This window comes from Ambystoma mexicanum, chromosome 3q, assembly GCF_040938575.1.
Source record: "Ambystoma mexicanum isolate Mex_15411 chromosome 3q, UKY_AmexF1_1, whole genome shotgun sequence".
NCBI classification, from domain to species: domain Eukaryota; kingdom Metazoa; phylum Chordata; class Amphibia; order Caudata; family Ambystomatidae; genus Ambystoma; species Ambystoma mexicanum.
In genome coordinates this window covers 1,286,504,045-1,286,523,837 of record NC_090926.1, presented here as the reverse complement: position 1 = coordinate 1,286,523,837, position 19,793 = coordinate 1,286,504,045, and positions in this window count along the sequence as shown.

Genomic DNA, 19,793 nt, shown 5'->3' with positions numbered 1-19,793 from the left:
CAGAGACAGCACTGAGAGCTGCCCTGTCACTGGGGTCAGAGAAACCCCCTCACCTCTGCTGCAGACACAGCACAGGGAGCTGCCCTGTAACTGGGGTCAGAGAGCCCTCGCCTCTGCTTCAGACACAGCACTGGGAGATGCCCTGTCACTGGGGACAGAGAGCCCTCACCTCTGCTACAGGGACAGCACTGCGAGCTGCCCTGTCACTGGGGTCAGAGAGCCCTCACTTCTACTTCAGAGACAGCACTGGGAGCTGCCCTGTCACTGTGGTCAGAGAGACCTCACCTCTGCTGCAGAGACAGCACTGGGAGCTGCCCTGTCACTGGGGTCAGAGAGCCCTCACCTCTGCTTCAGAGACAGCACTGGGAGCTGCGCTTTTACTCGGGTCATATAACCCTCACCTCTGCTTCAGAGACAGCACTGGGAGCTGCCCTGTCACTGGGGTCAGAAAGCTCTCACCTCTGCTTCAGAGACAGCACTGGGAGCTGCCCTGTGACTGGGGTCAAAGAGCGCCCTCGCCTCTGCTCCAGAGACAGCACTGGGAGCAGCCCTGTCACTGGGGTCAGAGAGCCATCACCCCTGCTTCAGAGACAGCACTGGGAGCTGCCCTGTCACTGGGGTCAGAGACCCTCGCCAATGCTTCAGAGACAGCACTGGGAGCTTCCCTTCATTGGGGTCATAGACCCCCCCACCTCTGCTTCAGAGACAGCACTGGGAGCTGCCCTGTCACTGGTGTCAGAGACCCCCCTCACCTCTGCTGCAGGGAAAGCACTGGGAGCTGCCCTGTCACTGGGTGCAGGTAGCCCTCACCGCTGCTTCAGAGACAGCACTGGGAGCTACCCTGTCACTGGGGTCGGTGAGCCCTCACCTCTGCTTCAGAGACAGCACTGGGGGCTGCCCTGTCGCTGTGGTCAGAAAACCCTAATCTCTGCTTTATAGACAGCACTGGGACGTGCCCTGTCACTGGGGTCCGATAGCCCTCGCCTCTGCTTCAGAGACAGCACTGGGAGTTGCCCTGTCACTGGGGTTAGAGACCCCTCACCTCTGCTGCAGAGACAGCACTGGGAGCTGCCCTGTCACTGGGGTCGATGAGCCCTCACCTCTGCTGCAGAGACAGCCCTGAGAGCTGCCCTGTTGCTGGGGTCAGAGAACCCTCATCTCTGCTTCGTAAACAGCACTGGGAGCTGCCCTTTCACTGGGGTCAGAGACCCCTCACCTCTGCTACAGAGACAGCACTGGGAGCTGCCCTGTCACTGGGGTCAATGAGCCCTCACCTCTGCTGCAGAGACAGCACTGGGAGCTGCCCTGTCACTGGGGTCAGAGAGCCCCCACCTCTGCTTCAGAGACAGCACTGGGGGCTGCTCTGTCACTGGGGGTCAGAGACCCTCTCCTCTGCTTCAGAGACAGCACTTGGAGCTGCCCTGTCATTGGGGTCAGAGAGACCTCACCTCTGCTTCAGAGACAGCACTGGGAGCTGCCCTGTCACTGGGGTCAGGTAGCCCTCACCTCTGCTTCAGAGCAGCACTGGGAGCTGCCCTGTCACTGGGGTCAGAGAGCCCTCACCTCTGCTTCAGAGACAGCACTGGGAGCTGCCCTGTCACTGGGGTCAGAGACCCTCACCACTGCTTCAGAGACAGCACTGGGAGCTTCCCTTCATTGGGGTCATAGACCCCCCACCTCTGCTTCAGAGACAGCACTGGGAGCTGCCCTGTCACTGGTGTCAGACACCCCCCTCACCTCTGCTGCAGGGAAAGCACTGGGAGCTGCCCTGTCACTGGGTGCAGGTAGCCCTCACCGCTGCTTCAGAGACAGCACTGGAAGCTGCCCTGTCACTGGGGTCGGTGAGCCCTCACCTCTGCTTCAGAGACAGCACTGGAGGCTGCCCTGTCGCTGTGGTCAGAAAACCCTAATCTCTGCTTTATAGACAGCACTGGGAGGTGCCCTGTCACTGGGGTCCGATAGCTCTCGCCTCTGCTTCAGAGACAGCACTGGGAGTTGCTCTGTCACTGGGGTTAGAGACCCCTCACCTCTGCTGCAGAGACAGCACTGTGAGCTGCCCTGTCACTGGGGTCGATGAGCCCTCACCTCTGCTGCAGAGACAGCACTGAGAGCTGCCCTGTTGCTGGTGTCACCCTCATCTCTGCTTCGTAGACAGCACTGGGAGCTGCCCTTTCACTGGGGTGAGAGACCCCTCACCTCTGCTACAGAGACAGCACTGGGAGCTGCCCTGTCACTGGGGTCAATGAGCCCTCACCTCTGCTGCAGAGACAGCACTGGGAGCTGCCCTGTCACTGGGGTCAGAGAGCCCCCACCTCTGCTTCAGAGACAGCACTGGGGGCTGCCCTGTCACTGAGGGTCAGAGACCCTCTCCTCTGCTTCAGAGACAGCACTTGGAGCTGCCCTGTCACTGGGGTCAGCGAGACCTCACCTCTGCTTCAGAGACAGCACTGGGAGCTGCCCTGTCACTGGGGTCAGGTAGCCCTCACCTCTGCTTCAGAGACAGCACTGGGAGCTGCCCTGTCACTGGGGCCAGAGAGCCCCACCTCTGCTTCAGAGCAGCACTGGGAGCTTCCCTGTCACTGGGGCCAGAGAACCCCCACCTCTGCTTCAGAGCAGCGCTGGGAGCTGCCCTGTCACTGGGGTCAGAGAGCCCTCACCTCTGCTTCAGAGACAGCACTGGGAGGTTCCCTTCATTCGGTTCAGAGACCCCTCACCTCTGCTTCATAGACAGCACTGGGAGGTGCCCTGTCACTGGGGTCAGAGAGCCCTCACCTCTGCTTCAGAGACAGCATTGGGAGCTTCCCTTCATTCGGTTCAGAGACCCCTCACCTCTGCTTCATAGACAGCACTGGGAGCTGCCCTGTCACTGGGGTCAGAGAACCCTCATCTCTGCTTTATAGACAACACTGGAAGCTGCCCTGTCACTGGCCTCAGATACCACTCACCTCTGCTGCAGAGACAGCACTGAGAGCTGCCCTGTCACTGGGGTCAGAGACCCCCATCACCTCTGCTGCAGAGAAAGCACAGGGAGCTGCCCTGTCACTGGGGTCAGAAAGCCCTCGCCTCTGCTTCAGAGACAGCGCTGGGAGCTGCCCTGTCACTGGGGTCAGAGAGCCCTCACCTCTGCTTCAGAGACAGCACTGGGAGCTTCCCTTCATTCGGTTCAGAGATCCCTCACCTCTGCTTCATAGAAAGCACTGGGAGTTGCCCTGTCACTGGGGTCAGAGAGCCCTCACCTCTGCTTCAGAGACAGCACTGGGAGTTTCCCTTCATTCGGTTCAGAGACCCCTCACCTCTGCTTCATAGACAGCACTGGGAGCTGCCCTGTCACTGGGGTCAGAGAACCCTCATCTCTGCTTTATAGACAACACTGGAAGCTGCCCTGTCACTGGGCTCAGAGACCACTCACCTCTGCTGCAGAGACAGCACTGAGAGCTGCCCTGTCACTGGGGTCAGAGACCCCCCTCACCTCTGCTTCAGAGACAGCACTGGGAGCTTCCCTTCATTCGGTTCAGAGACCCCTCACCTCTGCTTCAGAGACAGCACTGGGAGCTGCCCTGTCACTGGGGTCAGAGAACCCTCATCTCTGCTTTATAGACAACACTGGAAGCTGCCCTGTCACTGGGCTCAGAGACCCCCCTCACCTCTGCTGCAGAGAAAGCACTGGAAGCTGCCCTGTCACTGGGAGCATAGAGCCCTCACCTCTGCTTCAGAGACAGCGCTAGGAGCTGCCCTGTCACTGGGGTCAGAGAGCCCTCACCTCTGCTTCAGAGACAGCGCTGGGAGCTGCCCTGTCACTGGGGTCAGATAACCCTCACCTCTGCTTCAGAGACAGCACTGGGAGCTGCCCTGTCACTGGGGTCAGAGAGCTCTCACCTCTGCTTCAGAGACAGCACTGGGAGCTGCCCTGAGCCCCCTCGCCTCTGCTTCAGAGACAGCACTGGGAGCTGCCCTGTCACTGGGGTCAGAGAGCCATCACCCCTGCTTCAGAGACAGCACTGGGAGTTTCCCTGTCACTGGGGTCAGAGACCCTCACCTCTGCTTCAGAGACAGCACTGGGGGCTGCCCTGTCACTTGGGTCAGAGAGCTCTCACCTCTGCTTCAGAGACAGCACTGGGAGCTGTCCTGTCACTGGGGTCAGAGAGCCCCCTCGCCTCTGCTTCAGAGACAGCACAGGGAGCCGCCCTGTCACTGGGGTTAGAGAGCCATCACCCCTGCTTCAGAGACAGCACTAGGAGATGCCCTGTCACTGGGGTCAGAGACCCTCACAACTGCTTCAGAGACAGCACTGGGAACTGCCCTGTCACTGGGATCAGAGACCCTCACCACTGCTTCAGAGACAGCACTGGGAGCTGCCCTGTCACTGGGGTCAGAGAGCCCTCACCTCTGCTTCAGGGACAGCACTGGGAGTTTCCCTTCATTTGGTTCAGAGACCCCTCACCTCTGCTTCATAGACAGCACTGGGAGCTGCCCTGTCACTGGGGTCAGAAAACCCTCATCTCTGCTTTATAGACAACACTGGAAGCTGCCCTGTCACTGGGCTCAGAGACCACTCACCTCTGCTGCAGAGACAGCACTGAGAGCTGCCCTGTCACTGGGGTCAGAGACCCCCCTCACCTCTGCTTCAGAGACAGCACTGGGAGCTTCCCTTCATTCGGTTCAGAGACCCCTCACCTCTGCTTCAGAGACAGCACTGGGAGCTGCCCTGTCACTGGGGTCAGAGACCACCCTCACCTCTGCTTCAGAGACAGCACTGGGAGCTTCCCTTCATTCGGTTCAGAGACCCCTCACCTCTGCTTCAGAGACAGCACTGGGAGCTGCCCTGTCACTGGGGTCAGAGACCCTCACCACTGCTTCAGAGACAGCACTGGGAGCTTCCCTTCATTGGGGTCATAGACCCCCCACCTCTGCTTCAGAGACAGCACTGGGAGCTGCCCTGTCACTGGGTGCAGGTAGCCCTCACCGCTGCTTCAGAGACAGCACTGGAAGCTGCCCTGTCACTGGGGTCGGTGAGCCCTCACCTCTGCTTCAGAGACAGCACTGGGGGCTGCCCTGTCGCTGTGGTCAGAAAACCCTAATCTCTGCTTTATAGACAGCACTGGGAGGTGCCCTGTCACTGGGGTCCGATAGCTCTCGCCTCTGCTTCAGAGACAGCACTGTGTGCTGCCCTGTCACTGGGGTCGATGAGCCCTCACCTCTGCTGCAGAGACAGCACTGAGAGCTGCCCTGTTGCTGGTGTCACCCTCATCTCTGCTTCGTAGACAGCACTGGGAGCTGCCCTTTCACTGGGGTGAGAGACCCCTCACCTCTGCTACAGAGACAGCACTGGGAGCTGCCCTGTCACTGGGGTCAATGAGCCCTCACCTCTGCTGCAGAGACAGCACTGGGAGCTGCCCTGTCACTGGGGTCAGAGAGCCCCCACCTCTGCTTCAGAGACAGCACTGGGGGCTGCCCTGTCACTGAGGGTCAGAGACCCTCTCCTCTGCTTCAGAGACAGCACTTGGAGCTGCCCTGTCACTGGGGTCAGCAAGACCTCACCTCTGCTTCAGAGACAGCACTGGGAGCTGCCCTGTCACTGGGGTCAGGTAGCCCTCACCTCTGCTTCAGAGACAGCACTGGGAGCTGCCCTGTCACTGGGGCCAGAGAGCCCCACCTCTGCTTCAGAGCAGCACTGGGAGCTTCCCTGTCACTGGGGCCAGAGAACCCCCACCTCTGCTTCAGAGCAGCGCTGGGAGCTGCCCTGTCACTGGGGTCAGAGAGCCCTCACCTCTGCTTCAGAGACAGCACTGGGAGGTTCCCTTCATTCGGTTCAGAGACCCCTCACCTCTGCTTCATAGACAGCACTGGGAGGTGCCCTGTCACTGCGGTCAGAGAGCCCTCACCTCTCCTTCAGAGACAGCACTGGGAGCTTCCCTTCATTCGGTTCAGAGACCCCTCACCTCTGCTTCTTAGACAGCACTGGGAGCTGCCCTGTCACTGGGGTCAGAGAACCCTCATCTCTGCTTTATAGACAACACTGGAAGCTGCCCTGTCACTGGCCTCAGATACCACTCACCTCTGCTGCAGAGACAGCACTGAGAGCTGCCCTGTCACTGGGGTCAGAGACCCCCATCACCTCTGCTGCAGAGAAAGCACAGGGAGCTGCCCTGTCACTGGGGTCAGAAAGCCCTCGCCTCTGCTTCAGAGACAGCGCTGGGAACTGCCCTCTCACTGGAGTCAGAGAGCCCTCACCTCTGCTTCAGAGACAGCACAGGGAGCTTCCCTTCATTCGGTTCAGAGATCCCTCACCTCTGCTTCATAGAAAGCACTGGGAGTTGCCCTGTCACTGGGGTCAGAGAGCCCTCACCTCTGCTTCAGAGACAGCACTGGGAGTTTCCCTTCATTCGGTTCAGAGACCCCTCACCTCTGCATCATAGACAGCACTGGGAGCTGCCCTGTCACTGGGGTCAGAGAACCCTCATCTCTGCTTTATAGACAACACTGGAAGCTGCCCTGTCACTGGGCTCAGAGACCACTCACCTCTGCTGCAGAGACAGCACTGAGAGCTGCCCTGTCACTGGGGTCAGAGACCCCCCTCAACTCTGCTTCAGAGACAGCACTGGGAGCTTCCCTTCATTCGGTTCAGAGACCCCTCACCTCTGCTTCAGAGACAGCACTGGGAGCTGCCCTGTCACTGGGGTCAGAGAACCCTCATCTCTGCTTTATAGACAACACTGGAAGCTGCCCTGTCACTGGGCTCAGAGACCCCCCTCACCTCTGCTGCAGAGAAAGCACTGGAAGCTGCCCTGTCACTGGGAACATAGAGCCCTCACCTCTGCTTCAGAGACAGCGCTAGGAGCTGCCCTGTCACTGGGGTCAGAGAGCCCTCACCTCTGCTTCAGAGACAGCGCTGGGAGCTGCCCTGTCACTGGGGTCAGATAACCCTCACCTCTGCTTCAGAGACAGCACTGGGAGCTGCCCTGTCACTGGGGTCAGAGAGCTCTCACCTCTGCTTCAGAGACAGCACTGGGAGCTGCCCTGAGCCCCCTCGCCTCTGCTTCAGAGACAGCACTGGGAGCTGCCCTGTCACTGGGGTCAGAGAGCCATCACCCCTGCTTCAGAGACAGCACTGGGAGTTTCCCTGTCACTGGGCTCAGAGACCCTCACCTCTGCTTCAGAGACAGCACTGGGGGCTGCCCTGTCACTTGGGTCAGAGAGCTCTCACCTCTGCTTCAGAGACAGCACTGGGAGCTGTCCTGTCACTGGGGTCAGAGAGCCCCCTCGCCTCTGCTTCAGAGACAGCACAGGGAGCCGCCCTGTCACTGGGGTCAGAGAGCCATCACCCCTGCTTCAGAGACAGCACTAGGAGATGCCCTGTCACTGGGGTCAGAGACCCTCACAACTGCTTCAGAGACAGCACTGGGAGCTGCCCTGTCACTGGGGTCAGAGAGCCCTCACCTCTGCTTCAGGGACAGCACTGGGAGTTTCCCTTCATTCGGTTCAGAGACCCCTCACCTCTGCTTCATAGACAGCACTGGGAGCTGCCCTGTCACTGGGGTCAGAGAACCCTCATCTCTGCTTTATAGACAACACTGGAAGCTGCCCTGTCACTGGGCTCAGAGACCACTCACCTCTGCTGCAGAGACAGCACTGAGAGCTGCCCTGTCACTGGGGTCAGAGACCCCCCTCACCTCTGCTTCAGAGACAGCACTGGGAGCTTCCCTTCATTCGGTTTAGAGACCCCTCACCTCTGCTTCAGAGACAGCACTGGGAGCTGCCCTGTCACTGGGGTCAGAGACCCCCCTCACCTCTGCTTCAGAGACAGCACTGGGAGCTTCCCTTCATTCGGTTCAGAGACCCCTCACCTCTGCTTCAGAGACAGCACTGGGAGCTGCCCTGTCACTGGGGTCAGAGAACCCTCATCTCTGCTTTATAGACAACACTGGAAGCTGCCCTATCACTGGGCTCAGAGAAGCCCCTCACCTCTGCTGCAGAGAAAGCACTGGAAGCTGCCCTGTCACTGGGACCATAGAGCCCTCACCTCTGCTTCAGAGACAGCGCTGGGAGCTGCCCTGTCACTGGGGTCAGAGAGCCCTCACCTCTGCTTCAGAGACAGCGCTGGGAGCTGCCCTGTCACTGGGGTCAGATAACCCTCACCTCTGCTTCAGAGACAGCACTGGGAGCTGCCCTGTCACTGGGGTCAGAGAGCTCTCACCTCTGCTTCAGAGACAGCACTGGGAGCTGCCCTGAGCCCCCTCGCCTCTGCTTCAGAGACAGCACTGGGAGCTGCCCTGTCACTGGGGTCAGAGAGCCATCACCCCTGCTTCAGAGACAGCACTGGGAGTTGCCCTGTCACTGGGGTCAGAGACCCTCACCTCTGCTTTAGAGACAGCACTGGGGGCTGCCCTGTCACTTGGGTCAGCGAGCTCTCACCTCTGCTTCAGAGACAGCACTGGGAGCTGTCCTGTCACTGGGGTCAGAGAGCCCCCTCGCCTCTGCTTCAGAGACAGCACAGGGAGCCGCCCTGTCACTGGGGTCAGAGAGCCATCACCCCTGCTTCAGAGACAGCACTAGGAGCTGCCCTGTCACTGGGGTCAGAGACCCTCACAACTGCTTCAGAGACAGCACTGGGAACTGCCCTGTCACTGGGGTCAGAGACCCTCACCACTGCTTCAGAGACAGCACTGGGAGGTGCCCTGTCACTGGGGTCAGAGAGCCCTCACCTCTGCTTCAGAGACAGCACTGGGAGCTGCCCTGTCACTGGGGTCAGAGAGCCATCACCCCTGCTTCAGAGACAGCACTGGGAACTGCCCTGTCACTGGGGTCAGAGACCCTCACCACTGCTTCAGAGACAGCACTGGGAGCTGCCCTGTCACTGGGGTCAGAGATTCCTCACCTCTGTTTCAGAGACAGCACTGGGGACTACCCTGTCACTGGGGTCAGATAACCCTCACCTCTGCTTCAGAGACAGCACTGGGAGCTGCCCTGTCACTAGGGTCAGAGAGCTCTCACCTCTGCTTCAGAGACAGCACTGGGAGCTGCCCTGTCACTGGGGTCAGAGACCCCCCTCACCTCTGCTGCAGAGACAGCACAGGGAGCTGCCGCCCTGTCACTGGGGTCAGAGAGCCCTCGCCTCTGCTACAGACACAGCACTGGGAGATGCCCTGTCACTGGGGTCAGAGAGCCCTCACCTCTGCTACACAGACAGTACTGGGAGCTGCCCTGTCTCTGGGGTCAGAGAGGCCTCACTTCTACTTCAGAGACAGCACTGGGAGCTGCCTTGTCACTGGGGTCAGAGAGACCTCACCTCTGCTGCAGAGACAGCACTGGGAGCTGTCCTGTCACTGGGGTCAGGGAGCCCTCACCTCTGCTTCAGAGACAGCACTGGGAGCTGCCCTGTCACTGGGGTCAGAGACCCCCCCTCACCTCTGCTGCAAAGACAGCACAGGGAGCTGCCCTGTCACTGGGGTCAGAGAGCCCTCGCCTCTGCTTCAGACACAGCACTGGGAGCTGCCCTGTCACTGGGGTCAGAGAGCCCTCACCTCTGCTACAGATACAGCACTGGGAGCTGCCCTGTCACTGGGGTCAGAGAGCCCTCACTTCTACTTCAGAGACAGCACTGGGAGCTGCCCTGTTGCTGAGGTCAGTGAGACCTCACCTCTGCTGCAGAGACAGCACTGGGAGATGTCCTGTCACTGGGGTCAGAGAGCCCCCACCTCTGCTTCAGAGACAGCACTGGGAGCTGCCCTTGTCACTGGGGTTAGAGACCCCCCTCACCTCTGCTTCAGAGACAGCACTGGGAGCTGCCCTGTCACTGGGGTTAGAGACCCCCCCCACCTCTGCTGCAGAGACAGCACTGGGAGATGCCCTGTCACTGGGGTTAGAGACCCCCCTCAACTCAGCTGCTTCACTGGGGTTTCTGCTGCAGAGACAGCACTGGGAGATGACCCCTCAGCACTGGGAGATGCCCTGTCACTGGGGTCAGAGACCCCCCTCACCTCTGCTGCAGAGACAGCACTGGGAGCTGCCATGTCACTGGGGTCAGTGACCCCCCTCACCTCTGCTGCAGAGACAGTACTGAGAGCTGCCCTGTCACTGGGGTTAGAGACCCCCCTCACCTCTGCTACAGAGACAGCACTGGGAGCTGCCCTGTCACTGGGGTTAGAGACCCCCCTCATCTCTGCTTCAGAGACAGCACTGGGAGCTGCCCTGTCACTGGGGTTAGAGACCCCCCTCACCTCTGCTTCAGAGACAGCACTGGGAGCTGCCCTGTCACTGGGGTTAGAGACCCCCCTCACCTCTGCTGCAGAGACAGCACTGGGAGCTGCCCTGTCACTGGGGTTAGAGACCCCCCTCACCTCTGTTTCAGAGACAGCACTGGGAGCTGCCCTGTCACTGGGGTTAGAGACCCCCCTCACCTCTGCTGCAGAGGCAGCACTGGGAGCTGCCTCCCTCACCTCTGCTGCTAGTGACCCCCCTCACCTCTGCTGCAGAGGCAGCACTGGGAGCGTCCCTGTCAATCGGGGTTACAGGCCCCCCACCTCTGCTTCAGAGACAGCACTGGGAGCTGCCCTGTCACTGGGGTCCGAGGGACCTCACCTCTGCTGCAGAGACAGCGCTGGGAGCTTCCCTGTCACTGGGGTTAGAGACCCCCCACCTCTGCTTCAGAGACAGCACTGGGAGCTGTCCTGTCACTGGGGTTAGAGACCCCCCTCACCTCTGCTGCAGAGACAGCACTGGGAGCTGCCCTGTCACTGGGGTTAGAGACCCCGCTCACCTCTGCTGCAGAGACAGCACTCGGAGCTGCCCTGTCACTGGGGTTAGAGACCCCCCTCACCTCTGCTTCAGAGACAGCACTGGGAGCTGCCCTGCCACTGGGGTTAGAGACCCCCCTCACCTCTGCTTCAGAGACAGCACTGGGAGCTGCCCTGCCACTGGGGTTAGAGACCCCCCTCACCTCTGAGACAGCACTGGGAGCTGCCCTGCCACTGGGGTTAGAGACCCCCCTCACCTCTGCTGCAGAGACAGCACTGAGAGCTGCCCTGTCACTGGGGTTAGGGGTTAGAGATCCCCCTCACCTCTGCTGCAGAGGCAGCACTGGGAGCTGCCCTCCCTCACCTCTGCTGCAGAGGCAGCACTGGGAGCTGCCCTGTCACTGGGGTTAGAGGCCCCCCTTACCTCTGCTGCAGAGAGAGCACTGGGAGCTGCCCTGTCACTGGGATTAGAGACCCCCCTCACCTCTGCTGCAGAGACAGCACTGAGAGCTGCCCTGTCACTGGGGTTAGAGACCCCCCTCACCTCTGCTGCAGAGGCAGCACTGGGAGCTGCCCTCCCTCACCTCTGCTGCTAGTGACCCCCCTCACCTCTGCTGCAGAGAGAGCACTGGGAGCTGCCCTGTCACTGGGGTTAGAGACCCCCCTCACCTCTGTTTCAGAGACAGCACTGGGAGCTGCCCTGTCACTGGGGTTAGAGACCCCCCTCACCTCTGCTGCAGAGACAGCACTGAGAGCTGCCCTGTCACTGGGGTTAGAGACCCCCCTCACCTCTGCTTCAGAGACAGCACTGGGAGCTGCCCTGTCACTGGGGTTAGAGACCCCCCTCACCTCTGCTTCAGAGACAGCACTGGGAGCTGCCCTGTCACTGGGGTTAGAGACCCCCCTCACCTCTGCTGTAGAGACAGCACTGAGAGCTGCCCTGTCACTTGGGTTAGAGACCCCCCTCACCTCTTATGCAGAGAGAGCACTGGGAGCTTCCCTGTCACTGGGGTTAGAGGCCCCCCTCTTCTCTGCTGCAGAGACAGCACTGGGAGCTGCCCTGTCACTGGGGTTAGAGACTGCCCTCACCTCTGCTTCAGAGACAGCACTGGGAGCTGCCCTGTCACCGGGGTTAGAGACCCCTCACCTCTGTTTCAGAGACAGCACTGGGAGCTGACCTGTCACTAGGGTCAGCGAGCCCTCACCTCTGCTGCAGAGACAGCTCTGGGAGCTTCCTTGTCAATGGGGGTTACAGACCCCCCACCTCTGCTTCAGAGACAGCACTGGGAGCTGCCCTGTCACTGGGGTTAGAGACCCCTCACCTTTGTTTCAGAGACAGCACTGGGAGCTGCCCTGTCACTGGGGTCCGAGAGCCCTCACCTCTGCTGCAGAGACAGCGCTGGGAGCTTCCCTGTCACTGGGGTTAGAGACCCCCCACCTCTGCTTCAGAGACAGCACTGAGAGCTGCCCTGTCACTTGGGTTAGAGACCCCCCTCACCTCTGCTGTAGAGACAGCACTGGGAGCTGCCCTGTCACTGGGGTTAGAGACCCCCCACCTCTGCTTCTGAGACTGCACTGAGAGCTGCCCTGTCACTGGGGTTAGAAACCCCCCTCACCTCTGCTGTAGAGACAGCGCTGGGAGCTTCCCTGTCACTGGTTTTAGAGACCCCCCACCTCTGCTTCAGAGACAGCACTGGGAGCTGCCCTGTCACTGGGGTTAGAGACCCCTCACCTCTGTTTCAGAGACAGCACTGGGAGCTGCCCTGTCACTGGGGTCCGAGAGCCCTCACCTCTGCTGCAGAGACAGCGCTGGGAGCTTCCCTGTCACTGGGGTTAGAGACCCCCCACCTCTGCTTCAGAGACAGCACTGGGAGCTGCCCTGTCACTGGGGTTAGAGACCCCTCACCTCTGTTTCAGAGACAGCACTGGGAGCTGCCCTGTCACTGGGGTCCGAGAGCCCTCACCTCTGCTGCAGAGACAGCGCTGGGAGCTTCCCTGTCACTGGGGTTAGAGACCCCCCACCTCTGCTTCAGAGACAGCACTGGGAGCTGCCCTGTCACTGGGGTTAGAGACCCCCCTCAACCTCTGCTTCAGAGACAACACTGGGAGCTGCCCTGTCACTGGGGTTAGAGACCCCCCTCACCTCTGCTGTAGAGACAGCACTGAGAGCTGCCCTGTCACTTGGGTTAGAGACCCCCCTCACCTCTGCTGTAGAGACAGCACTGGGAGCTGCCCTGTCACTGGGGTTAGAGACCCCCCACCTCTGCTTCAAAGACAGCACTGAGAGCTGCCCTGTCACTGGGGTTAGAAACCCCCCTCACCTCTGCTGTAGAGACAGCACTGGGAACTGCCCTGTCACTGGGTTCATAGAGCCCTCACCTTTGCTTCAGAGACAGCACTGGGAGCTGCGCTGTCACTGGGGTTAGAGACCCCCTACCTCTGCTTCAGAGACAGCACTGGGAGCTGCCCTGTCACTGGGGTCAGAGAGCCCTAACCTCTGCTTCATAGACAGCACTGGGAGTTGCCCTGTCACTGGGGTCCGAGAGCCCTCACCTCTGCTGCAGAGACAGCACTGGGAGCTGCCCTGTCACTGGGGTTAGAGACCCCCCTCACCTCTGCTTCAGAGACAGCACTGGGAGCTGCCCTGTCACTGGGGTTAGAAACCCCCCTCACCTCTGCTGTAGAGACAGCACTGGGAGCTGCCCTGTCACTGGGTTTAGAGACCCCCCACCTCTGCTTCAGAGACAGCACTGGGAGCTGCCCTGTCACTGGGTTCATAGAGCCCTCACCTTTGCTTCAGGGACAGCACTGGGAGCTGCGCTGTCACTGGGGTTAGAGACCCCCCACCTCTGCTTCAGAGACAGCACTGGGCGCTGCCCTGTCACTGGGGTCAGAGAGCCCTAACCTCTGCTTCATAGACAGCACTGGGAGTTGCCCTGTCACTGGGGTCCGAGAGCCCTCACCTCTGCTGCAGAGACAGCACTGGGAGCTGCCCTGTCACTGGGGTCAGAGACCCTTCACCTCTGCTTCAAAGACAGCACTGGGAGCTGCCCTGTCACTGGGGTCAAAGACCCCCCTCACTTCTGCTGCAGAGACAGCACTGGTAGCTGCCCTGTCACTGGGGTCCGAAAGCCCTCATCTCTGCTGCAGAGACAGCACTGTAAGCTGCCCTGTCACTGGGGTCCGACACCCCTCAACTCTGCTGCAGAGGCAGAACTGGGAGGTGCCCTGTCACTGGGGTCAGAGAGCCCTCGCCTCTGCTTCAGACACAGCACTGGAAGCTGCCCTGTCACTGGGCTCAGAGACCACTCACCTCTGCTGCAGAGACAGCACTGAGAGCTGCCCTGTCACTGGGGTCAGAGACCCCCCTCACCTCTGCTTCAGAGACAGCACTGGGAGCTTCCCTTAATTCGGTTCAGCGACCCCTCACCTCTGCTTCAGAGACAGCACTGGGAGCTGCCCTGTCACTGGGGTCAGAGAACCCTCATCTCTGCTTTATAGACAACACTGGAAGCTGCCCTGTCACTGGGCTCAGAGACCCCCCTCACCTCTGCTGCAGAGAAAGCACTGGAAGCTGCCCTGTCACTGGGAGCATAGAGCCCTCACCTCTGCTTCAGAGACAGCGCTGGGAGCTGCCCTGTCACTGGGGTCAGAGAGCCCTCACCTCTGCTTCAGAGACAGCGCTGGGAGCTGCCCTGTCACTGGGGTCAGATAACCCTCACCTCTGCTTCAGAGACAGCACTGGGAGCTGCCCTGTCACTGGGGTCAGAGAGCTCTCACCTCTGCTTCAGAGACAGCACTGGGAGCTGCCCTGAGCCCCCTCGCCTCTGCTTCAGAGACAGCACTGGGAGCTGCCCTGTCACTGGGGTCAGAGAGCCATCACCCCTGCTTCAGAGTCAGCACTGGGAGTTGCTCTGTCACTGGGGTCAGAGACTCTCACCTCTGCTTCAGAGACAGCACTGGGGGCTGCCCTGTCACTTGGGTCAGAGAGCTCTCACCTCTGCTTCAGAGACAGCACTGGGAGCTGTCCTGTCACTGGGGTCAGAGAGCCCCCTCGCCTCTGCTTCAGCGACAGCACAGGGAGCCGCCCTGTCACTGGGGTCAGAGAGCCATCACCCCTGCTTCAGAGACAGCACTAGGAGCTGCCCTGTCACTGGGGTCAGAGACCCTCATGACTGCTTCAGAGACAGCACTGGGTACTGCCCTGTCACTGGGGTCAGAGACCCTCACCACTGCTTCAGAGACAGCACTGGGAGCTGCCCTGTCACTGGGGTCAGAGAGCCCTCACCTCTGCTTCAGAGACAGCACTGGGAGTTTCCCTTCATTCGGTTCAGAGACCCCTCACCTCTGCTTCATAGACAGCACTGGGAGCTGCCCTGTCACTGGGGTCAGAGAACCCTCATCTCTGCTTTATAGACAACACTGGAAGCTGCCCTGTCACTGGGCTCAGAGACCACTCACCTCTGCTTCAGAGACAGCACTGAGAGCTGCCCTGTCACTGGGGTCAGAGACCCCCCTCACCTCTGCTTCAGAGACAGCACTGGGAGCTTCCCTTCATTCGGTTCAGAGACCCCTCACCTCTGCTTCAGAGACAGCACTGGGAGCTGTCCTGTCACTGGGGTCAGAGAACCCTCATCTCTGCTTTATAGACAACACTGGAAGCTGCCCTGTCACTGGGCTCAGAGACCCCCCTCACCCCTGCTGCAGAGAAAGCACTGGAAGCTGCCCTGTCACTGGGACCATAGAGCCCTCACCTCTGCTTCAGAGACAGCGCTGGGAGCTGCCCTGTCACTGGGGTCAGAGAGCCCTCACCTCTGCTTCAGAGACAGCGCTGGGAGCTGCCCTGTCACTGGGGTCAGATAACCCTCACCTCTGCTTCAGAGACAGCACTGGGAGCTGCCCTGTCACTGGGGTCAGAGAGCTCTCACCTCTGCTTCAGAGACAGCACTGGGAGCTGCCCTGAGCCCCCTCGCCTCTGCTTCAGAGACAGCACTGGGAGCTGCCCTGTCACTGGGGTCAGAGAGCCATCACCCCTGCTTCAGAGACAGCACTGGGAGTTGCCCTGTCACTGGGGTCAGAGACCCTCACCTCTGCTTCAGAGACAGCACTGGGGGCTGCCCTGTCACTTGGGTCAGAGAGCTCTCACCTCTGCTTCAGAGGCAGCACTGGGAGCTGTCCTGTCACTGGGGTCAGAGAGCCCCCTCGCCTCTGCTTCAGAGACAGCACAGGGAGCCGCCCTGTCACTGGGGTCAGAGAGCCATCACCCCTGCTTCAGAGACAGCACTAGGAGCTGCCCTGTCACTGGGGTCAGAGACCCTCACAACTGCTTCAGAGACAGCACTGGGAACTGCCCTGTCACTGGGGTCAGAGACCCTCACCACTGCTTCAGAGACAGCACTGGGAGCTGCCCTGTCACTGGGGTCAGAGAGCCATCACCCCTGCTTCAGAGACAGCACTGGGAACTGCCCTGTCACTGGGGTCAGAGACCCTCACCACTGCTTCAGAGACAGCACTGGGAGCTGCCCTGTCACTGGGGTCAGATAACCCTCACCTCTGCTTCAGAGACAGCACTGGGAGCTGCCCTGTCACTGGGGTCAGAGAGCCATCACCCCTGCTTCAGAGACAGCACTGGGAACTGCCCTGTCACTGGGGTCAGAGACCCTCACCACTGCTTCAGAGACAGCACTGGGAGCTGCCCTGTCACTGGGGTCAGATAACCCTCACCTCTGCTTCAGAGACAGCACTGGGAGCTGCCCTTTCACTGGGGTCAGAGACCCCTCACCTCTGCTACAGAGACAGCACTGGGAGCTGCCCTGTCACTGGGGTCAATGAGCCCTCACCTCTGCTGCAGAGACAGCACTGGGAGCTGCCCTGTCACTGGGGTCAGAATGCCCCCACCTCTGCTTCAGAGACAGCACTGGGGGCTGCCCTGTCACTGGGGGTCAGAGACCCTGTCCTCTGCTTCAGAGACAGCACTTGGAGCTGCCCTGTCACTGGGGTCAGAGAGACATCATCTCTGCTTCAGAGACAGCACTGGGAGCTGCCCTGTCACTGGGGTCAGGTAGCCCTCACCTCTGCTTCAGAGACAGCACTGGGAGCTGCCCTGTCACTGGGGCCAGAGAGCCCCCACCTCTGCTTCAGAGTAGCACTGGGAGCTGCCCTGTCACTGGGGTCAGAGAGCCCTCACCTCTGCTTCAGAGACAGCACTGGGATCTGCCCTGTCACTGGGGTCAGAGACCCTCACCACTGCTTCAGAGAAAGCACTGGAAGCTGCCCTCTCACTGGGACCATAGAGCCCTCACCTCTGCTTCAGAGACAGCGCTGGGAGCTGCCCTGTCACTGGGGTCAGAGACCCCCCTCACCTCTGCTGCAGAGAAAGCACTGGAAGATGCCCTGTCACTGGGACCATAGAGCCCTCACCTCTGCTTCAGAGACAGCGCTGGGAGCTGCCCTGTCACTGGGTCAGAGAGCCCTCACCTCTGCTTCAGAGACAGCGCTGGGAGCTGCCCTGTCACTGGGGTCAGATAACCCTCACCTCTGCTTCAGAGACAGCACTGGGAGCTGCCCTGTCACTGGGGTCAGAGAGCCATCACCCATGCTTCAGAGACAGCACTGGGAGTTGCCCTGTCACTGGGGTCAGAGACCCTCACCTCTGCTTCAGAGACAGCACTGGGGGCTGCCCTGTCACTTGGGTCAGAGAGCTCTCACCTCTGCTTCAGAGACAGCACTGGGAGCTGTCCTGTCACTGGGGTCAGAGAGCCCCCTCGCCTCTGCTTCAGAGACAGCACAGGGAGCCGCCCTGTCACTGGGGTCAGAGAGCCATCACCCCTGCTTCAGAGACAGCACTAGGAGCTGCCCTGTCACTGGGGTCAGAGACCCTCACAACTGCTTCAGAGACAGCACTGGGAGCTGCCCTGTCACTGGGGTCAGAGAGTCCCCTCGCCTCTGCTTCAGAGACAGCACTGGGAGCTGCCCTGTCACTGGGGTCAGAGAGCCATCACCCCTGCTTCAGAGACAGCACTGGGAACTGCCCTGTCACTGGGGTCAGAGACCCTCACCACTGCTTCAGAGACAGCACTGGGAGCTGCCCTGTCACTGGGGTCAGAGAGCCCTCACCTCTGCTTCAGAGACAGCACTGGGGACTACCCTGTCACTGGGGTCAGATAACCCTCACCTCTGCTTCAGAGACAGCACTGGGAGCTGCCCTGTCACTAGGGTCAGAGAGCTCTCACCTCTGCTTCAGAGACAGCACTGGGAGCTGCCCTGTCACTGGGGTCAGAGACCCCCCTCACCTCTGCTGCAGAGACAGCACAGGGAGCTGCCCTGTCACTGGGGTCAGAGAGCCCTCGCCTCTGCTTCAGACACAGCACTGGGAGATGCCCTGTCACTGGGGTCAGAGAGCCCTCACCTCTGCTACAGAGACAGCACTGGGAGCTGCCCTGTCACTGGGGTCAGAGAGGCCTCACTTCTACTTCAGAGACAGCACTGGGAGCTGCCCTGTCACTGGGGTCAGAGAGACCTCACCTCTGCTGCAGCGACAGCACTGGGAGCTGCCCTGTCACTGGGGTCAGAGAGCCCTCACCTCTGCTTCAGAGACAGCACTGGGAGCTGCCCTGTCACTGGGGTCAGAGAGCTCTCACCTCTGCTTCAGAGACAGCACTTGGAGCTGCCCTGTCACTGGGGTCAGAGAGCCCCCTCGCCTCTGCTTCAGAGGCAGCACTGGGAGCTGCCCTGTCACTGGGGTCGATGAGCCCTCACCTCTGCTTCAGAGACAGCACTGGGAGCTGCTCTGTCACTGGGGTCAGAGAGCTCTCACCTCTGCTTCAGAGACAGTAGTGGGGGCTACCCTCTCACTGGGGTCAGAGAACCCTCATCTCTGCTTTATAGACAACACTGGGCGCTGCCCTGTCACTGGGCTCAGAGACCCCTCACCTCTGCTGCCGAGACAGCGCTGGGAGCTGGCCTGTCACTTGGGTCAGATAACCCTCACCTCTCCTTCAGAGACAGCACTGGGAGCTGCCCTGTCACTGGGGTCAGAGAGCCCTCACCTCTGCTTCAGAGACAGCACTGGGAGCTGCCCTGTCACTGGGGTCAGAGAGCCCCCTCGCCTCTGCTTCAGAGGCAGCAGTGGGAGCTGCCTTGTCACTGGGGTCGATGAGCACTCACCTCTACTTCAGAGACAGCACTGGGAGCTGCCCTGTTGCTGGGGTCAGAGAACCCTCATCTCTGCTTTATAGACAGCACTGGGAGCTGCCCTGTTACTGGGGTCAGAGAGCCCCCCCCACCTCTGCTTCAGAGACAGCACTGGGGCTGGCCTGTCACTGGGGGTCAGATACCCTCACCTCTGCTTCAGAGACAGCATTGGGGCTGCCCTGTCACTGGGGGTCAGAGACCCTCACCTCTGCTTCAGAGACAGCACTGGGAGCTGCCCTGTCACTGGGGTCAGAGAACCCTCATCTCTGCTTTATAGACAACACTGGGAGCTGCCCTGTCACTGGGCTCAGAGACCCTCACCTCTGCTGCAGAGACAGCACTGAGAGCTGCCCTGCCACTGGGGTCAGAGACCCACCTCACCTCTGCTGCAGAGACAGCACAGGGAGCTGCCCTGTCACTGGGGTCAGAGAGCCCTCGCCTCTGCTTCAGACACAGCACTGGGAGCTGCCCTGTCACTGGGGTCAGTGACCCCCCTCACCTCTGCTTGAGAGACAGCACTGGGAGCTGCCCTGTCACTGGGGTCAGATGATCCTCACCTCTGCTTGAGAGACAGCACTGGGAGCTGCCCTGTCACTGGGGTCAGATAACCCTCGCCTCTGCTTGAGAGACAGCGCTGGGAGCTGCCCTGTCACTGGGGTCAGATAACTCTCACCTCTGCTTCAGAGACAGCACTGGGAGCTGCCCTGTCACTGGGGTCAGAAAGCTCTCACCTCTGCTTCAGAGACAGCACTGGGAGCTGCCCTGTCACTGGGGTCAGAGAGCCCTCACCTCTGATTCAGAGACAGCACTGGGAGCTTCCCTTCATTCGGGTCAGAGTCCCCTCACCTCTGCTTCAGAGACAGCACT